This window comes from Thermobia domestica, chromosome 13 (assembly GCF_964235325.1).
Source record: "Thermobia domestica chromosome 13, izTheDome1.hap1.1, whole genome shotgun sequence".
In the NCBI taxonomy this organism is placed as follows: Eukaryota; Metazoa; Arthropoda; class Insecta; order Zygentoma; family Lepismatidae; genus Thermobia; species Thermobia domestica.
Window position 1 is genome coordinate 179,994,009 of NC_137466.1, and position 23,267 is coordinate 180,017,275.

The following is a 23,267-nucleotide window of genomic DNA, read 5'->3' on the forward strand; positions in this document are numbered from 1 at the left end:
ATATTTGAGTTTCTTATCTTGTTTTTCTATCTTCTAATCTCTCTTAACTTTACTAGAATTAGTGTTAGAACATCAAAGATGATCCAAAAATTAATAGTTTATCTGAGTAACCTAATCGTGTTGGTAATATAATAATTATTTTCGATTGTGGGCAAACGCAAAATAAAACCAAGAGATGTGATTTTAGTAGTTTATGAAACTCACTTTAACAAATAGAAAGAAAATATACTATTAAATACAATGAAATCTCCGGACAACAGACATCGATTTGTAAGTAAATGAAAAGATACAGAAGTTAAATATGAATTAGTCACAGCTCATGAGGTAATTGTATGAAGAATACGAGTACAATAAATACATTGGTCATACATGCGAAAAATAAGTTAATGTCGATGTACTGTACTCAGTATTCGTATTTCTAGAATCTGTCTCCCTAAAGAAACAACAGTATTGTTGGAGAACTTATGTTTTTATGGACTGCAAAATATACTGCAAATGCAAGAAGTTTTCGCCTCAAGTAGTCTCATCTCCTCTTAATAATAATAATAATAATAATAAAAACTAAAATAGCATACTGACTGAACTGAAAGTAACAATGACACATGCAACATAGTAATACTGAATGATTCATGGCTCACTCGGCTCTAATTGGCTGAGAGACGTCATGTGACTTGATAACGTGGTATGACGTCATAGGGGTCAATGTTCTTTTGATATTGGCATGAATACCTTGGCACACATCCTAAATTTTGGAATGGGTACATAGGATCACTCCCTTAAATTTCGGAAGTTGCCAAATTTTAAAACTTGGTATGATGGTATATGACCTTGGTATGTACTGTATCTCTGCAAGCTTGGGTGGTCCATCTCGTTCCCTTTCTTGGGTAAAAAATTGCCAACATTTCAAATTTGGAAGGTTTTTGGTCTAATTTGACCTAATTTTATTATGAAAGGGGTACATTGGTCCACTCTTAAAATTGGGAATTATCAAAAAAATGTAAATAATCTCTAGAGCTTCAATATACGTATATTACGATAAACTTGGTTGGTCCTGCTTATCCCTTTCTATGGATAAAAAAAAAAAGTATTGTCATGTGCTCACCACTTGGTCAGTTATTGACCTAATTTATCTCCTTTGATGAGCCTTTATCAAGTTATATGGTTATATAATTGAGTACAGTGGTCTATTTTCCTTTATGGGAAATGGGTACATTGATTTTTCCTTCTCAAAATTTTGAAAGGGGTGTATTGACCCACCCCTAAAATTGGAGAATCGTCAAAAAAATAAAATTTGATAAATGTTCTCTACGAGTGGAGTATATAACTTTGTACGTTTTGGTGGTCCTACTTATCCCCTTCTATGGGGCAAAAAATTGCCAAAATATTCTTATTACAATGTGCTAATCACGTTGTCGGTTATTGGCTTTATTTATCTTCTTCAATGAGCCTCCATCACTTTATATGGTTGAATTGACATTACTACTTTTCTATTGGTTAAGTAGTCTAACATAGCTATTCTGGATAAGTGGGCTACAATCTATCTCAACCAAGACGGTACACTATATTTTGTTGTATGAGTAAATTAGAAAACAAGGTCAAAGCATGAATGCTTATGCAAATTTATTGCAATCTTGTTTGATATATTTGATAAAGGAAAATTTTGTTCAAGTAGTTACTATATTTGTTTAAACGATAATGCTAAGCTATTGTTTGTTCTAGAATATCTTGTTAAATAAATGTATGTAGATTCATGTTTCTTTTATATGGGTTATTAATCATGATCTGGCAAGTCACAAAGATAAGAAGATAAGAGTATTTACAATATTCACAGAATATATAATCTGTATATTACTTCTTGGAATTTCCGAGGAAATTCTTGCTTCTATGTCAGTTCAAATATTGTCTCTGTTTTATTAGCCTCATGGAGCAGTAGTTACTTACAAAAATGACCTCATACCTATACACATTCAAAGTTAACATAATTCCTTTAATATTAATAATTTCATGGTATTAAAAAAAAATAATTTACATGATGCAAGTAACATTTTATTTCTTTCTCATCTTTGTTCGAAACTGTTTAAATATGACATTACTAATCTTTACTGAAAAAATTTCTGGTTTCTCCGGATTTCTCATAGTTATGTCAAATAAGTGACAAACTGGAGAAATACATTGATGAAATATTTTTGACTCATTATTCCTGCCTTCATATTTAGAATTTAAGATTAAAGTAAAATAATCATAATTAAATTTAGATAGTATTATTAACAATAATAATTGTATATAAATACGGCAGTATCATTTTAAATATTTCAAACTCATAGAAGCATTGGAGATTTGAACACACCATCAGCAGCAGCATTTTAAATGACTATTTAAAACACGCTCATCTTAGGGATAGGTCATATGTTACAGTATTTGCATATTTTGAATTTTACGCCAGATTTTAGCGTGCCATTTAAGTCTTGAATAGTCCGTGTTTTATCTGATCACGGAGGTTTTCAATCACTAGCTCTAAATTATTTTATTTGGAGAAAAGGGAATTCAATATTTTTGCTTATTAAAGAAATTACATTTTAACTCTGCGAATCATAGAAATGCACACGATAGGATTCTTTATTTGGTATATGCAGCGGATACCATACATATATTGAACTCCTCATTCGTAAAAAGCACACATCTGAACGACTCTTTTAAAATGCATAAATCCATAAATTATTATTTCCTGACATAAGTTGAAGAAAAAAGTTATATGCATAAATTGTAACTTTCAGACGTAAGTTTTAAAAAATGGAATACATTCATAAATCATAACTTTCTGACCTAAGTTGACCGCTATTGTCGAGCAAACGCACTTTTTTTTTTTTTTTTTTTTTTTTGTGAAAGATTCAATGTATGATTCTATTTTCTCAGTTGCAAAAATAGTCCTAAATTGTTCAGAAAGCTTCCAGAATCTCTAGAGCACATGCATAGTTCTCTTAGCAACGAAATAAACATGATGCAATAAGAAAATCCATGAGACAATCTTTTGAAATTACTGAAATCATTCAGAGAATTGTTTATTGTAAAGTTTTGATAAACTTTGAACATACTTGAACCGTTCTTTATCTTTAAATGCAAACACTGTTGAAGTAAAATATCAATAATAAAATCATATTGACACCTGAATGATTGTAGAAATAATAGAAAATGATATTAGTTGACGCAAAAATAGAGGTAGAATTGTTTCGGTGAAGAAGACTTACGTATCATATAATCATTTCATGTAATAAAAAAATCATCAAATCGTCTTTAAGTACAGTATGTAAAATAATAATCTGTGATCCTCAAATTATGTCAACTAGAAAAGGGTAGAGGAAACAATTTATCTAGGATGCTACATACCCTGAAAATATTTATCACGTGAAGGTCGTGTACTGTTGCTTATACTTCTCAATGAGAACACTGGTAATATTTCAGTGACTAGTAATTATACACGAATTGTAAGGTTTGAAGTTAAATTAGCTTCTCAGTAAGTTTCATCTGTTTCGTTTAGGGAAGGGTACGAGCGAGTTTTCTTTGAAACTCGACTCACTTTGAAACACACATCTTTAAGGTCGATTCGAGAACTCGACTCGACATGCTATGTGTAGTTTCAAGTAGTCTCTTCAAGTATCTTACATAGACAGTATAATTATAAATGATACTACTACTAAAACTTTATTATTATTTTATTATTACGTATTATTATTATTATTATAAAAGCACCATGTATAACCATGAAAGATACGCAGTTTGAATCTGAACACTAAAAACTAGTTGACTCTCGATCTCGGTCGTCTAGAAGTCTTCGGAAGGCAAGAACATCATTTACAAGGTTCTGGGTTTGAGTTCAGGAGGAGCAAGCATTTGGGCTCGAGCCAAAATTTGTTAAAATTATGGCCAAACATGTTCAAAACTGCTCGGCCGGGGTTTAGGCTTGTCAACGACTTTTATTTCACTATATACATTGATGGACTGTGTGAAATCTCCATAGTAAATAGATTTTAAAATCTACCTAAAAAAGCTAATTACAACCAAGTAAATACTTATGAGAGTTACTGCCAAGAGGGTGTAATAAAAAGGGGTCGTGATATGAAATAAGTTAAGAATTACTAATCTATACTGAAATATTCTGTACCCAACACAGTGTAGTCTTAAGCGAGATAAAATAAATGAAAAAGTCGGTTGCAAGCAGTGGTGCTATTCAGCCGGTTCCGGCCGTTTCGCTAGAACCTGTTGTTAAATATTTGGAGTTCGCAGAACCATTTTTTATAACCAGACATAACAGTAAATTTTACCCAGTTATACCCAGGAACAGTAAATTTTAGTTTAACTATCTTTATTTTTAAAAATTCTCACAATTAAAGGATTAAACAAATGATTCCGTAGAACAAAGTATAAGCGGTTTATTTCTTAATCTCAAATGCTCAGATATCAAGAATGAAAACTGGGATTACATGAGTGTAGCGATGAGGGTGATTTACGTGTATTTGAAACGCATACATATTATCAACACTTGCTGATCCATTGCTATATTAAGATCTTTCCAATACTTTTTGACAACCATCTATGTTGGGTAATTTGTTTCCTAGATATTGGCAATAGTACCTAATTTCGTCACACCACTTTGTATTAGAGTGCTGTGTAGGTCACTTCTTGTCACTTGTGGTATCCTGTAAAAAAAATTGCTTTTGTCTACTTTGTACGATTTATGTCCTACCTATCCATCTACTTTTTTTCTCTCTCTCTCCTCCTCCTCCCTCTTGAAGTAAACTTGCCCTCCTGAAGTAAACTTGTACCTAGAAATGCAACGTCGCTTACAAAATAACATTTTTGAGTATACTAAGAATCGCCGATTTTATCGAAAGTGCAGCAAGTACGTAATGATTTTGTACTGATATACCTATTGTAATCTGCACCAAGTGCCCATCATTCGGGGAAAATTCTGTACCTTATGGTCTATTTTCTAAACTTACCGAGAAGTATGCCATACCATCAATGTGAATTTGTATACGGGATAAACAAATAAATAAACAACTTTATACAGTTAAAAGTTTCAGGCAGTTTTCCCACAAAACATGCAGAAATTCAAATTAACGTATTTTTACTACGTGAATCAGAAATAAATTAGTTTCTATTTATATCCAAATGTTTTTACCGTGTTCTGACCACGTTTCTACGAATTGCTTCTAGCCGTCTGTGCTTATTTTAAAACAGTCAACCTGCTTCTTGTATTGTTCCTATTCCGCAATCCAAACAGAATTAGTTGAATTAGCTTTGTTCTCGTTTTGATGCTCGGAGTGTCTGCTACCTATAGATTTGGCAAACTGGTGAGATCACAAGGTACCCACGTTTGTTGCCAGACTTGTTGTCTTTAAAACATACGTAAATAGATATCAAAGCTCATTCATTGCTGGGGATTTTTATATTTAAAATAAGAAGTCAATAAAATTAAGCAATGTTACCAAAATTGTGCCAACACTGTCATAATTCCCACGTGTGTTCTACATTCAAATTGAGAAAGGATTTTTTTTTTTTTTTTTTTTTTGTCTAATGTTATATTTCCAGAAATTAGGATACTAGGTCAGGGCGACTGTTTGAGTCACACTTAAACACATGAAACTACTTAGACATAGTGTGGGGGGAAATTAAACAAACAGAAGGTAGAATTTAGACTGAAATATATTATCTGACGGATATATGCATGAATATGTCTAGTTCGATTGTGAAATTTAAATTGCTAAGATGAAACATACATTTCGTTGTTTTCACATGATCATAAAAATAATTTGAAGATAAATAGAAGTAAACAGTACAACACTGAGCATGATTGATCATATGATTAATTGATTAATAAGCAGTTTTATTAATACTTCTACAACCAGGGGCGGATCCAGGATATGATTAAGGGAGGGGCTAAACCATATTTTGCTGTTTTATCCAGTGTAAAGCAGGATTGAAGCCCATTTTATCCAGTGTATACCTGAGCGTCAACGGGGAGCTATAGCTCCTATAGCCCCCCCCTTGGATCCGCCACTGTCTACAACTGATTCAAGGTTTCGTTTAATTCGACTTCAAAGTAAAGAGGAGGTTCTCAATTTGCCTATATATATATATATATATATATATATATATATATATATATATATATATATATTAGGGATGGCCAAAATTTTCCGGAATCCGGATTCCGGAAATTTTGTTTTCCGGAATCGGAAAATTTACTTTCCGGAATTCGGAAAAAATCCGGAATTCGGAAAAATTCCGGAATTCGGAAAAATTCCGGAATTCAGAAAAATTCCGGAATTCGGAAAAATTCCGGAATTCGGAAAAATTCCGGATTTCGGAAAAATTCCGGAATTCGGAAAAATTCCGGATTTCGGAAAAATTCCGGAATTCGGAAAAATTCCGGATTTCGGAAAAATTCCGACATTCGGAAAAAATCCGGAATTTAGAAAAATTCCGGAATTCGGAAAAATTCCGGAATTCAGAAAAATTCCGGATTTCGGAAAAATTCCGGATTTCGGAAAAATTCCGACATTCGGAAAAATTCCGGATTTCGGAAAAATTCCGACATTCGGAAAAAATCCGGAATTTAGAAAAATTCCGGAATTCGGAAAAATTCCGGAATTCAGAAAAAATCCGGAATTTTTCCGAGATCCGGAATTTTTCCGATTTTACTTTCCGGATTCCGGAAAGTAAAAATTCTGGAATTGGCCATCCTTAGCTAGTAGTTGTTAAAAGAGAAACACAATAATGAATAGGCTATATATACTGTATTAATTTCTTGTAGTTGGATATGTCTTTATCATTTACGTAGACAATTGCTACTGCAGTTATTTACTACTTTATGAGAAAGATCTTATTTTCACACACAAAAAAGTCGCCGGTATGTCTCAAACATTATCGCGTTCCCACCTGCAGCTGCTCCAAAGCACTGCAAACTACTTTTTAATCAGGCGAAAGGCAGTGAAGGAAAATAAATCTCAACAAATATTCTAATAACATTCGCTTATTGTCAACATACCTACAGTGAGCGCAGAAAGTGTTCGTACACCGTGCATAGTTTATATTGAAAACAGCTAGCATGAGAACGGGAGGTGGAAAAATATATATATAACCAGAATTAAGACTACACATTCATACATTTTATTTCTATATACAAGAGAAAGGCCAAACAAACACAATCACTGTTTTGTTCAGAAGAAAAGAGAGAATTCCTTTTTTGTAAACGCAAAAAGTCACCGTACACTTATGCTTGAATTAATGCTTATAAAGTATATTACGTTATTTAATATTTTGTGGGATTACCCTGTGCGTTAATGATTGTCTGTAATCTTCGTGGCATTGATTTCACCTGTAGTAGTTCGTAGTTCTGTAGCTTCGGGACTGATTATGTCCCATTCTTCTTGAATAGCTTTTCTTAGGCCTTCTTTAGTAGACAAGCTGTGCCTTCTGATTCTTGTCTCCAGAACAGATCATAGATGTTCTATGGGGTTCATGTCTGGGGATTGGGGAGGTGTGCGAAGCTGTTTCAAAATATTATAGAGTCAGGGGCGGGTCCAGAGGGGGCAATCGCCCCCCCTTCACAAGAGGAAACTCTTATTTTATACATAAATAAACCCATCCATAACAAGTTTGGAGCTCTTAAAAGTAGCAGTATTACCGCCGACCGCCCCCCCCCCCAGAAGTCCGTCCTGGATCCGCCCCTGGCAAACCTTGCAGACAGGCCTTGTTCAACAGTACAAACAATAATTGCGATGTATAATGTTTCTATCACTGTGCGAAACCATAAAAAAAATAATAAAAAAAGAACTCGAAGACCAAGAGTGTTGAGTGAACAAGTTAAACGTTACATTATTAGGGAAAGAAAAAAGGTTCCAAAAAGTAGTGCTGTGCAATTGGCAACGGATCTGGAAACACGCGGTGTTAAAGTATCAGCCAGTACAGTGCGGAATATTTGCAGGGTATCATGGTCGGATAGCCAGGAAAATGTTCTGGGTGAACAAGACAAATCGTATAAAGAGACTAAAGTTTGAAAAAGAGTATAAAGATAAGGGATCAGGCTTCTTTCTGGAATAGGGTCATATTTTCGGACGAAAATAAATTTAATTTTATCGAGTCCAATGGGAGGCGTATGGTATGGCGCAAGGTGAATACAGAGATGAATCCTCAAAATCTCGACTCTAAAGTAAGACACGGAGGAGGGTCCGTGCTCGTCTGGGGTTGTATGAGTGCCTCAGGAGTGGGTCGTCTCCACCTTATCGATGGAGTGATGATCTACAAAGTGTATATTAACATATTAAAGGAATATCTCCATACTAGTGGGCAGAAGATGGTTCTTGAAAACAATTTATTGTTCAGCAAGACAACGACTCCAAACATACAGCGGAAAATACTCGATTGTGGCTACTCTATACAGGGGCGGATCCAGGACGGACTTCTGGGGAAGGGGCGGTCGGCAGTAATACTGCTACTTTTAAGAGCTCCAAACTTGTTATGGATGGGTTTATTTATATATAAAATAAGAAAGTTTCCTCATGTGGGGGGGGGGGCGATGGCCCCGATCGCCCCCCTCTGGATCTGCCCCTGAGGTTTGCTATCTTTCTCAAAGACTTACCCTTCTTATGCACTTTAATAATTACTTTTCTTGTCTCCTCATTTGTTTCTGTTCGGTTGCTTCCCATTTCGACAGCCCACCGTGCAGTTTTTTCACTCCTATTCACAACTAAACTCATTCTGTTACTCGTCATGCTATACAGAGGTGTATACTCAGGTGAATACTAGTGAACCCCAGTTGTGGTATCTTTGTTTCGTATTCGTACGTCAGGTGTACGATCACTTTTTGCGTCTACTCTATATATTTTCTACGGAATTTATTTACTTTCTGACCATTAAACTTGTCTTTGTGGTTCTTTATTGATATATTCATAAAGCTTAGTTTTCATTATTCATATTGTGTGTGTTATTACACTTCTTAAATTTTCTGTTTCTTTTTCGCAGGCATTTTCGTTTCAATAGCATAGGTGTACGAACACTTTCTGCGCTCACTGTATGTACAGTAAATACAAATTGACTTTACGAAGTATACAATGTAATTGTTCAATAATTAACATAAGCAGGCATTCATTAATTTATATTAATATAATAGTTAACAAAACTAATAAGCGGGTGATTGATGACTCAGTGGTAGAGTTTTCATCTATGGTATTCTAACCCAGGACATGTGGGTTTTCGATGGCTAATTTTGTGTTCGAAAATTTTCCCGGTGGTACTCTTGGTTCCCTTTCTTATATTTGTTCCATCATCACTCATTAACGAATTTAGTTTATCAAAACTCTATAGCCATATATTCATTCTGTCCGTCAGTGAAACAAACAGTCTCAAGAACTATCTGATGGATTACCAATCAATTTTGGCCATGATGTACAGAGTCAATAGTTAAGAATCGAGTTCCCTGATGAATGTAATATTCAAACCGGAAGCGGTACAAATCAACCATTTCCGGTTTTAACGTTAATCATTATATAGTAAATATGGTAATAGATAGCGAGAAGCGGTTTCCAGTAATCGACATATATAACATTCATGTAGATAGCATGTTACCCAGTTTGTGCATCTGCTGAAAATAATGAGCTTAGGTATTTAGAGAGCATTTTCCGCTTTAGAAAATGTGTGCTTGGTAAAGAATGTAGAGATTTAGCTGAGTCAGGCACGTAGCTAGAATATGGTAATAGGAAGGGGGGGGGGTCTGTCACGAAATACTATGGTTATTTACCAGGGGATCAATCATTCTAAACTATTTTATTGGCAACATATATTGATTCGTTTAGCCAAGATTTCTAATGGGGGCATGATACTGTGGTTACACACCAGAGGCTCGATCAATCTAAATATTTTACTGACAACATACCCATATTGATTGGTTAGGACAATAAAATGAGGATATATTAGTAAGTATTTTAATAAGAAGCTATGAAGAAATCTCGAGTAAAAAATTATAAAAAAGTATTGAAAAAGATATAGTCTTCCGAGGTCATTCGAACGGTGTCGAGAATTTTGCGTCTGGGAAATTTGCGCCCTACCTCAAGAACAGGGAAAATTGCGCCTGCGATGTACCTCCACCGGGAAGTTTGAGACCTGCGAAATAAAAGAACCTATTGGAGCTTACGCATTTCCTCGGAGGGGCTGACATTACAGCATAAACAATCCTCCCCCCACAACCATGCCATTTGTGATTTATTTTCATTGTGGCTATATAAGGGGAGAATAAACTTCAATATAAGCCAAAAGAACACAACGGATCAACGCAATCACTGCTTCTTCCAGAGATGATTTTGGGGGAACACTGGCCTCCCCAGAGCTCTCAGAGTGCCCCCTCGGAGGAGACCAAAATAATACGTCTATAATATAATAATAAATAGAATAGTACCAGCAGTGACCCCCCTCCGGAATACTAAATGTGCCCCCCGGAACATTTTTCCTGAAAGAACGACTGAACGCAATTGTGTGTTTGAAGTGTAATTCCAGCAAGTAAACACACTGTACATAGTTTTCTTGATAATATTACTGAACTGATTTTACATTCACTTTACATTTTCTTTTCTATATTTTGTGTCCTGAAAAGCCAAACAACTCTCAAGGATTGTGAACAGAGATATCTGGGTAGAGCCAAACAGCCTTTTGTAGACTAAATTATACTCTTTGATTATATTAATAAATAATTATATATCAGTCATTTATACGTTTATTGTAAATTTTGTAGTATAATGAAAAATTGTATTTGTATGGATTGCCCTTTAGTGAACTAAAATTGTATTTTTTTTTCATTTGTTCGGAATATTATAACGGATGGAGTAACTCACTGAGACGATGAGAGGCAAGCCTAGTTCAAGTGCGAGTGGAAGTTACTTTACACAATACAATAATAAGTTGAATTGTAGGGCGCTAACATCCCAGTGCAAATATATAGCCGGCGCATTTTCCCCTCTTTTTGGGGTAGGGCGCAAACATTCCAGTGCAAATATATTGCGAGTGCATTTTTTCCTATTTTTGTGGTAGGGCGCAAAATTCTCGCATTCAAGGAAAATATAATGTCCGTGAAGTTGACAAGCCACTTATGTCAGACTCCAATTTCGACTTTAAACGTCGCTAGTGCTACGTTAGTGTTCGATAGTGACGCAAATCGTTAGTACTCCAACTGCATGCCAACACGCCCACTTCTAAGAATCATCTCAAAAGTGAGGTTAACCATTAGAGCAAGTAAGTGCTCATTGGTGCCATTAACATTAACGTTAAAGCCTCCATCGTACGGCCCTTTGAGTAATAATAACACCACGTTTTTTGCTAGTCTCAATGCGTCCCTATATTCTCGCGAATATTCTGACGTGCCCAAGTTAGTTACTTTTTTTTTTGGGACTATTGTTTATGTTATTGTTTATTGTTTATTGCTAGTCTGCAGAGTAGTCCTTACATTAATATGCCATTGTCCTTGATAATCATTGCGTATTTACAAGCAATTTGTTATTACTGTTAGAAGATATCAAAAAACAAGATAAAATATACTACTTAACGGTTCATATTTTTCTTTTACAGTACATAAACGATTAATAATAATAATAATAATAATAATAATAATAATAATAATAATAATAATAATAATAAGAAGAAGAAGAAGAAGAAGAAGACTATTCCAGCATAAAAGTTATCAATTGCATTACACTGGCAACAAGCGACGCATATTTTAACTTCATAAAAAATCGTTTCTCACGATTTTCTGGAAAACTACGTATGATAACATCTTCATTATGTCAAGTTGTTTATCTCAGTGTAATATATGTCTTACCTCTGGACAATATCACAGTAAAACAAAAATTAAATATTAGGAGTACATCGTACTTTTGGACTACATCTCATTAACCATGGGAAGATTGAGTAGTGTATACTTTAAGATATAAGTTTCAGCTTAACTTGCATCATACATTCTTAGGATTACAAAAAGGAAATTTGTTCGTTTGCATTTGAACAAAATTCTTAGGATTACAAAAAGAAAAAATAATTTTTCCGAATTCCGGAATTTTTCCGAAATCCGGATTTTTTCCGAAATCCGGAATTTTTCCGAATTCCGGATTTTTTCCGAAATCCGGAATTTTTCCGAATTCCGGATTTTTTCCGAAATACGGATTTTTTCCGAATTCCGGAATTTTTCCGAAATCCGGATTTTTTCCGAATTCCGGATTTTTTCCGAATTCCGGAATTTTTCCGAATTCCGGATTTTTTCCGAATTCCGGAATTTTTCCGAATTCCGGAATTTTTCCGAAATACGGATTTTTTCCGAATTCCGGAATTTTTCCGAAATCCGGATTTTTTCCGAAATCCGGAATTTTTCCGAATTCCGGAATTTTTCCGAAATCCGGAATTTTCCGATTTTACTTTCCGGATTCCGGAAAGTAAAAATTCCGGAATTGGCCATCCCTAATATATATATATATATATATATAGGACAAGTCAAAATAAGTATTGCAATCCAATATCTCGCAAACTATGTATCAAATAAGAAAAATGTTAAGAGTCAATGTACAATAGAGAGGGGCCAAAAAAATGAGTCAAACACGAGGTTCCCCGCCCCTTTTTTGGGGGGAGGGGGTGTACGTGAAATTTTCAAATGGGAATATAGGTCGTGTGATATCTCGTTCGAAAGAGCTTGAAAAATAGAATAATAAAATTGAATATTTTTAGGAAACAATTTTCGATATGGTACACCGTTTTCAAGGTGGTCCCCAAAAATGGTCCTGTATCAGATAAAATTTCCAGTACTTATAAATCAGAAACGGCTGAGTAGAAAAGGATGAAACAAAAAATGAAAACGACATAGGCAACGTGGAATGGTGTTGTCGCGGTGTCCCATCATGGGGCCCCTGGACCAATTTGAAAATTTCAAATGGGAATATAGGTCGAGTGATACCTTGTTTGATAGATCGTGGAAAGCCAAAACAGCTTAGCAAAAAAAATGTTTTGATTTTGGGCAAGCCTGTTTCTAAATGGCCGCTGAAAATGGTTCCACATTCAGATACAAAGTGCAGTGTTCAAACTGAGTGTTACAAGCCAACATCCAGCGAACTATGCATCAAATAAGAAATATGGTCAATGGTACAATACAGACAGGCCTAAAAAATGGGTCAAACACGAGGTCCTAATTTTGTACTAAACTGTTTGGTATTTCACGATCTATCAAAAAAGTATCACTCATCCTATGTTGCCATTTGAAAATTCCACTTACACCTCCCTCCAAAATGGGGGGCAGGGGATCCTCGTGTTTAACCCGTTAGGCCGTCTGTATTGTACATTGACTCTTAACACTTTTCTTATTTGATGTATAGTTCGCGAGGTATTGGCTTATAACACTTATTTTGATTCACCCTGTAGGCCTATATACAGGCGGATCCGAGGGTGTTATAGGGGCTATAGCTACCCCCTTAACTTTCAGGTATATTCTGGATATGAGCTTCAATCTTGCTTTGCACTGGATAAAGCTGCAAACTATGGTTTAGCCCCTCCCTTGAACATATCCTGGATCCGCCACTATATATATATCGGGTGTTCTAAAAATAACACCCACGGCCTACGGAGCAGTATTCTAAAAGTCAAAATAAAGCAAAAGATATAGATAATTGTATACCTTTCGGGCCCTCGTCTGTAGACATTGCACTATATGACAACGTCGCAGATAATCTACCAATCCATGAAATAGTTACATCGATTCTTTCCAGATAACAGTTTAAGTCAATACACATTGACACTAACACCGTTTATTAGCGTAACAATCGATGTAACTGTTTGATGGATTCGTAAAACAGTGCTAATGGTTCCAAGTTAATATGCGATGTTGCCACATAGTGAAACTTTTGATTCCCTATAGCTCCGAAAGAGGTGCCGGAGGGTATACTAGTATCTAATATTTTCGCTTTATTTTGACTTGAAGAATAGCACTTTACTGTTCGTAGAGGCCATTTTTAGAACACCTTATACACAAATAGTATATTATTGTATACATTGTGTCTATGTTCACGCATATGTCCTTTTTTGTGTGAAAAAAAAAGCATGTTTTCCCTCTGGTCTCATATAAATTTCATTAGAATATGATGATAGTCTTTTGAGCTCGACCATGAAGCACCTCCACGGGTGTAGGGTGAAATTCATGATTAACTGACTTTAATGTGCGTATAATCACACATATAACTTCGATATAATTGCACTGATTTTTATGATTGTTTTCTTGTTTGAAATAGTATTCTTTCTTGATGGTTCCATATAAACTTCATAAGAACTTTTTTTTATTTAACTAAATAAACAAGAATTTGAACTTTATAAATAGTTGTTTACTACTGATGACAGTTTTCGTTCAGACAATTTCTTCAAAAACGATCGTCACAATTTTGTACATACTTTGAGGAAAACAAATAATATCCCAAATTGATATAGATATTTGTTTATCTACTTACGATATATGAACAAATTCGTCAAAGCTAATTTCTGGAAAGTTGCAGGTTTCGATTTCCACTGTTCTGCATATTACTCGAGGCTTCAAGTTTCGCCTATTCAAGATTCGCCTAATACTTCCTAACTATGAAAACGTCAATCAAAGCGATGACATAGAGTTAATTTTCTTATTAGGCGAAAGTTGATTTTTTTTTTTTTTTTGAAAACTTGGTTTAACTCGCATACATTGGTAGTCCTGTACCTTATTAATAGTTAGCATCCTGTTGTAACTATTATCGTGTTCTTATCAAATCCAATTATCTTATCGTGTTCCAGTATATAGGGGAAAATTTTGACAAACCCAGCAAAAAATTACTAGTTTAATGAAACTTGCAGGATAGTTTCCTTTCTTCAAAGTATAATAATATCTTAAAAGGAAGTCCCCGAACACCCCTCTAGAGCTTCATCCAATATGGCTGTCAGATCCAATTTGGCCGCCACCGTCTACAAAACAATCATGTTTTCCTTTATTTCTTACCTTAGGTTCAATTCTACGGCCTTGTAACTTATAACAAAATATTTTGTAGATAAAATTTCGTTTGTTTGATATATAATTAATCCCTGCAGGACAGCTAGATATAAAGTTACAAGTGATAGAGCAGGCTCTATCGCTTAATCCTGTACTTGTGTTTCTTTCGAGCGTATTTTTCTAATTTCTTTGGAGCATTGTACGGAAGTTTTTGTAAACTTATTTAGGAAAATAGCACGTAGAGAAAACGTTATTTAATCGAAATTCAGTTTTTTAAAATAAACAATGGAAATAATTTATAGTACATAGAAGATACGAAAATTAACCCATCCCTGGCACGGTGCACTGTTGGGATGGGACTTAAACGATACGGTTGGGTTGGATCCAGACTCACTACTGCTTCAGATCAAAAAAATCATTGAAATAACGGTTTTAAGGAGAGCGTTTATATTTAGTAATTTAGGTTTCATATAATAAACTCAGAACAGGAAAGGTACCTATTACACTGAGAAATTAAAAAGAAGAAACAAGGAACTTCGAACGATTCATAAAAGTAACGTATAATTCAAGGGTAGTTCAGCAATACGATAGCGCCAAAATGTCACTTTCATCCTGTTATTTTCTGATTCCCAAAATGTAATTTCCCTACAATTAATGCACATGTCTGAGTATAACAATCTTTAACATAAACAGTTGGTGTAAGTGCATGAAAGTTTTAAATTTTCAATACACCAACTTCATAAAACAGTTTGGTGCTGGTATGTCCAAACCAATTATTGGGTAGCATTCTTCGTTTTCTCCTCCCATCCCCAATCAATTTCTGGAATATCTTGCTCAAGTCAAGTTTGCTTCTAATGGTACCTCTTCAATACGTGTCGTCTGCTCACACTTGCTCTTATGGATAAAACTGTGGGATGAGTGACTGGTGTGAAATAAGTCTTCTGTATGTGAAATACAGACAGAAACCCGGTGCGTCACCATCATGCGATACATAAAAGTGTGATTGGAAATGTTGCCCCACTTTTACGAGTTCTTCAGGATTTGTAGTAGATTTGCTGAATATATTCACAATCTGTTGCAATTAACTGTCTATCTCTCGAGTAGTATCTAACAAGTTTTTCTTCCTTTCTGGAACAAAGTCCTGAAAAATTCACGTAAAAACAGTATCATATCATCCATATTTCCTCCTGTATTTTCATGTACGAATATTTAATCATTTTGGCTAGTTGATGAGATCTGTTTTCTTTATGAAAGAGTTTTAAAAATCAGAGAAACGGTTTGAAGAAATAGACACAAGGTTAAGCGACACAAGCCCACTTATCATTGGACGCAAGCCTACATTAATAATGAATACAGGGGACTAATTGAGCGGAAGCATGAAACTCCAAAATAAACAAAAAAAAAAAAGCAGGAAATCCACACTTGAATATATACAGATTTATAGATCTTTTGAAACAGGAGCAAGCAGAAAATGAAATGACAATGTATCATCTCTAGATGGACACGTCGCTAAATTAAGGAAACTAAAATGGTATCGTCTTAATCTACGTATTGTGGAAATAATAATAATAATAATAATAATAATAATAATAATAATAATAATAATAATAATAAATCTTAAATCACAAGGAATAAACATAATACAGACGTTGATACAGTGTCTCGCTGCATTTCATTTATACGTCTGATTAGTGATGCTTGGTGCTTTATTTTGATTTATTCAAACTCTCTTAAGATGTCTGTTACTTCATTTTATGTTTTCTGTAAAAAAAAAAAAAAAAAAAAAAAAAAAAAAAAAAAAATTGTAACTTCATGCATCATGTAAAATGTAACATCACAGCTGGATGTCAAACATATAATATCTAGTCATATATTGTAATTGTGCTTATACTGTTTCAATATGTACTTTTTAAATACATTTTTAAAATTTAGCAACTACAAATTTTTGTCATTTCTTGTCAGTGCTACCTGCTTTAGGTAAATCTTAAAGACAAATTTTGAAGGCGCCTACACTTTCTCTTGAGCTAACACCTGTAAATTCCATTGCCTGAGGTTATTAGTCGAAAGTTGAAGTTGCCATATTACTCATAGATTTCGATATCGGAAAGATTTTTTTTTTTTTTTTTTTTTAACTGGAAAAATCTCACAAAAGTTTAAGTTTAAAATTTGGTGTCAATACCTTAAACTCTGTGGCCTACAGGTATCTGCATACACGGATGGGCAGACATCGAAAAACTTTCAAATGTTCAGATATGAAACTTCTAAATCCCTTGTAATCAAGGATCTTGTAATCTCCAATTCATTTGTTTTTTTCTTTAATGATTAACAGGTCTTTTATGATAACAATTATTGCTCAAAAGTAGAAAAAGAATAGAAGAAAAAGTGTTGATATAAAATCATAGTATATTGGTACGATTTCACCGTACAATCCATGCGTTTCTTGTGTAACGCAACTTAGGTGTATTAATTATAAGTATACAAATAAAACAAATGGAGAGGATGGACATAACCAATGACCACGTACTTGGTTTAATTTTTTCTCATAAGAGGGAATATAATGTAACTTAGGTGTATTGACTTGTTATAGAAAATTAAAAATGCTTATGGAATTAGTAGGATGCAAAAATAAACAGTCTCACTTCCTGAAAGCCAGAATTAATAAAGTGAAATTGAAAGTGAAAAGCATTCGAAAATAAATTGAAAAACAGGAAAAACATATAGGTGAAACCATAAATATCAACTATGTAAACTGCCTGAATAATAAACATGTTAAGTTAGTCGGAGGTAGTCATAGACGCTAGAGACCACGTTCATTTAACTGGTCAAGACGTCGTCAATGTGGTATTAAAACTTCAAGATTGTTCAACCTTCATTCTGTAAGTTATACCATTTATTTGTTGTATAAAATATTAAGATAAAAGGTTCATAATAATGCGGAGGTCTTCCTTGAGATAGGCTATCCTCCAACTAATTTTATTCATACATATATTATGCTATTGTTTATAATCATCATGTAAACTTTACTTATGCGATTACAGATTAATCTTGAACTAGCTAATACAAGTTGAAAATCTTTTTCTTCTTTTGAAATGAATTATATGGTTTAATATTAAAAGATAATTTTAATGTCTTCCCTATCTTAGGACTTAATTTAGTGCACTATACTACCAGCTCTACTCACATTTGCTTTAAGTAACATAATCATTTTATTTAGTTACGAAACATAACTAAATTTTAATTATGAAACATTTGTAGCTGCGAGTGCCGAGTAACTGGAATCTACTGTTTATGTCTATCTGAGAATAGAGTAAAATGGCTGATATCTAAAAATGATGCAATGTGTGGGCCGTTTCATGATTCAGCATTTTTTCCCTACCAATAAAATGCACCAAAACATCATCATAGGTGTTGGGCCAAATTGCTACACCAACTGCGTCAATAGGCGAGATTTAACGTTGTTTATCTCATTTATTTCACATGTTTCAAATCTTTGTGATGATCCCAAAGCAGATGGTTCAAAAATAACTAGTCAATTGTCGTCACTAGAAAACCAGGATCAAAACACTACGTCACAACTTACGGAAGCCACACCTCCCATTGTTTGTATATGTCCTTGCGTGATGATGAATTATGACAGAGTTACAGATCAAATCAAATATAATCTGTATCTAAAATATGATTATAGATTAGAAACCAAATCTATATTTAACACAACGAATTTTCCGTTCAGAGAATTAGTTTTATTTTTGCAAGAACGGCAGTCAGTCTTAGATTTTGTCAACAAATGAGCAAGAGGGCAGATGTTTTCATCAGGAACTTCCCATCTGAAATAGACATTGGTGTTGAGTTTGTGCCAACTAAAGTTACGTGGCGAAGCATAAGACATTAGTCATGTAAATTTTTATTTTAAATTTGCAATTCGTCCTTTGTGCTTGCACCTGAAGTTGGCATTCACCAACCAGACAGAACTAGTTATACTGTAGTTCTGAAAATGCGTTACTTTTATTCAAAGGTTAAACTTACGGTTATTCATATTTGTTTAAGCCTACTCGTTTACTTTTTGCAGCAGTTAGAAGTGCCTCAGAAACTGTTGTTCGGAATGCTTTAACAGTTGCTTCAGGCGATACATCTTATTTTTCCTGTGTGGGAACAAAAAGAAGGCGTTAAGTGATAAGTCAGGTGAATATGGACAGTGCGTCATTAATTTGACAATTTTACTGAACAAAAAATCAACAGATTGGTGTATTGAGAGGGAACTAGAGTTGACCTGATGAAGAATGGTGCGACGATTTGGGTTCATTTTATGCAATTCATTGATGACCTCTGGCAAATAAACTTATATATTCCTTATCATTTACATTCCTTTGATCCTCTAGTGCTACGTTTGCCACATGTCCAGTATAACCGAAGAAACAAACAACTTGCACTCGTCGAATGAACACCTTCTGTTGGTTTCGGCTCATTTTGAAGAACCCAGACAGTTGATTGCTGTTTAGTTTCGGGTTCGTACTAATAGATCCAAGTTTCTTCCAATGTAACTATGTAGTACACCAAATTTGACGTAGCGCCAACATCGCTTGAATTTTTTCTGTATTTCTTTACACCAATTATCAGGAGCTTGGTTTTGAGCTTCAAACAAGTTATATGACAAATTCGGATCCAAAGTGTGAAAGTTTCCGTACTTTCATGTGTCCATACCAAATCGTATGTATTGCTTACATGTTAACGTTCAAGGATGCCTGAATCTCATGGTACATTACATGCCATTCCTTCACAAACATGTTACCCACAACGTCAACATTACGGATGTAGTTGGATGACCTTCATGATATTCATCACTGAGAAATGTGTGACCACTCTGGAATTCGAAAACCCAATTTTACAGTTCTGTTGGATAGTGCTTCATAGCCAAAAGCCAAATGAAGTCGCTCCATGCATTGTTTCGGAGCGTTCTGTATTAAACTGCATTAGAAAATTTAAAATAAAGAAACAAATAAAAAATCATTATCCGAAAGTGTTCGCGAGAAAATTTATTTATTTATTTATTTTACATAAAACTACTTTTTCAAACTACTTTGAAAAATAAAGGAACAGAATAATATAGGGAGGTCTAATCTTCCGAATTTTATAATAGTGGGACACTAGCGCCATTGTTAGTAGTAGTTTGCAGAAACTTTTCTAGCAACCCTCGCATATGGAAGCTTCTCGGCTAACATTATCAATTATAAACATCTCGCTTAAAATCATCTACACCATAAGCATTATACCGTACAATTTTACTTTCTTTCGCTCAGCCTTAGTTTAAATTGATCGTAGGTGAAAAATGAAATATCTTCAATCTGCTAATGCTAAATGTGAGGTACAGTTTTTCGACAATCATTCATAACAGCTGTATTACTCTAAAACCATCTTGGACTAGTATGATCAGAAAGTAATTGCTCCTAAAGTAACTAGCAAGATGATTTTAAGACCATCATTCCTCCCCAAGACCAAATGATTCCGTGCATTTTCACACGGTGCAATCTCGCACGGTGCTCATTATCGAGCAATTTCACACGGTCCTGGTTATCGCATTAATCAGTCAGCAGGTGTGGTGCATTTTCACACGGTCCATCTGCAATCACGTGATTCACCCTGAAACTCCTTTCACTACAAGGGGAGGGAGGACAGAACAAGTATGAACTAAGTAAGAACCGAGAAAGAGCAAATACAAGTTAAATATGAACAATTGCAATTAATACTAGAGAAGCTAGAAAAAAGAAAAAATTAACAAACACACGTTATAATAAAGAAGAGGAAAATAATTACAAAAATAAAATAAAACTAATAACGAAAATAATAGCAAATTAAAGTACATGAAAATAAAAATTCAGAAAAACAAATAATCTTGCGAAAACAGACTAAAATGTGTTACTGGTTTCCACTCCAAATTGATATCGTCTCTGCAGGTCGACTTTCAAGGCATTCTGCGGCTAAGTTGATCAAGATCTCTATTTTCGGAAATAATGTATGGACAATAAAGTAATTCTCCACAGCAAAAGCACTTTGTTAATGAAGTCGGAACCCATTGTTTAAAAATAGAAAGATGAGTTAAATAAACTTTTATTTTGTGATTATTCTTTTCCTGTTACTGCTTAGTTATCTCTGCAGGTGCGTATGGCCATGGTACACCTGTGAATCATGTCATTGGAGGGTGGGGGATAAATAGGGTATAAAAGAATCGCCCTTGATGTCTAATTCCTTAATTTTAGTGTTTTCGTTGTTGGGTGAACATAGTGATTCAACGTAGAAATGGAGTTTATAACAACTAGCAGAGGTAATCGTCTCTTAGTTCATGCAGGGTTCCAGTACTACATGCAGAGAGAAAACAGGGATCATACAGTATGGGTAAGTATCGTATTAATAGAATTAGGATTTTCTGTAAAAATTCATGTTTCCTTTTTTTATGTTCTTAATTTCTTTTCTTTTTTGGGGAGGGGGGGCCGCGAAGGTTTCATATAATATGACTAGACATCGGATTTTTATGCAAATGCATTGTTTGCTCGTATGCATCTCTGTTAAATTTGGTAGGGGTTTCTAGAAATAATAATATAGTCCGAATTTGAAGCTTTGTAGTGCATATAAATGCATATTTCAAAGGTTAGAGCATATATTAGTACTCAAGAGCATATTCAGCACATTTTATAAGTTTTTATTTCAGATGTATGTTTACAACATGGAATAAATCCAGTTTTAGTTTATATTTTCAATACATTTACATGCCTATGCAACGGAAGGGCTTTTTGCATGAGAAGATGGAAGAATTCCTAATTTATAGACGACCAATAATGTTAGAAACCGATCACCAGAGCAGAAATGCCCACAATTACCAAAACGTTAAGAGAAATCTGATAATAATAATGACATTGTAATATCGTGTCGACATCAATTCAGAAACAAGAGATACGAGTATTGCTACTCAGTGAATGCTTAGCTCTAGTTGGTGAAGTTCGACACGAGCTCCGGTCATTTTCTGGTAAATTCGGGCACTCCTTGAAAAAAAAATGACGGATCTGAGAGGACAGTATACTTGCTTCTCTAAAGCATAAATATTTTTTCACGTTGTTTTAGTACTTCTAATATAGTAAAGCCCCAATTATCCGCGGAATTTGGTAGCAAGGGCACCAGAGATGGCGAAAATCTCCGATAACCCAAAAATATTTCAGCATAAACACTGTTTTATTGTACGAACAAGACATAATAAAACTTTTAAAATATGTACAATACAGCAGAAAATTGGAAATATTGATTTTTACAATGCAATTTATTTTTATGTATTAGAACATACAGTACATATCTGCGTACGGATTGTCATCCCGCAGCGACTCGAGTACTTATGAAAAATAATAGTAGGCGGCTGCAGCAGGGCTTAAAAAAAAAAAGTACTCGCGGATAATCGGAGCTTTACTGTGTTTAAAAATTAACTTTCTTTCATGTGATATTTTGCCTAAACAAATATCTACACATATATAATTGCGTAAAAGGAAGTTATAACACAAATTCGCATGTTTTTATGTTTCGAAAGCGACTTTCAAATTGCAAGAAGAGAGCAAGAGACGAGATCCTTACACCGGGTGAATCAGGGTGAATCACGTGATTGCAGATGGACCGTGTGAAAATGCACCACACCTGCTGACTGATTAATGCGATAACCAGGACCGTGTGAAATTGCTCGATAATGAGCACCGTGCGAGATTGCACCGTGAGAAAATGCACGTCACCGACCAAATCATACTCGTCTTGCCTTAAAACTATACAACAGTCATTTCCAATAGAATGCTCTGTGACGTCACAGTTTGGTGATTTCCTTCTCGATAAACGACACGGAGAAAGAAAGGAGCTGGTAAGGTCATTTGACGTTAATAAAAGATAGTGGAAACAGAAAAACAAGAACATCAATAGGGAAGACACTGGTTCTGGAGGTATATAAGAACCTATCTGTTTCAAGTGTGCCCCTTCTGGCGCTGCTGTCGATGTGTTTTTCCCGTACCTCTCTCAAAAGAGGAGGTACAAGTTACTGTGGCCGAGATTCTTCAATGGTGCAATTCATTTTTCATATAAACGAAATCCACAGTGGGTAGTTTACTCTTGGGGGAGAGTCTATTTTAAACAATTTTCTCCAAGTTGTTCAGTTGATATTGTTCATCTATATAAATAAAAATGAAAGTGACCATGTTTGTGACTTACTAACTCTTGAACC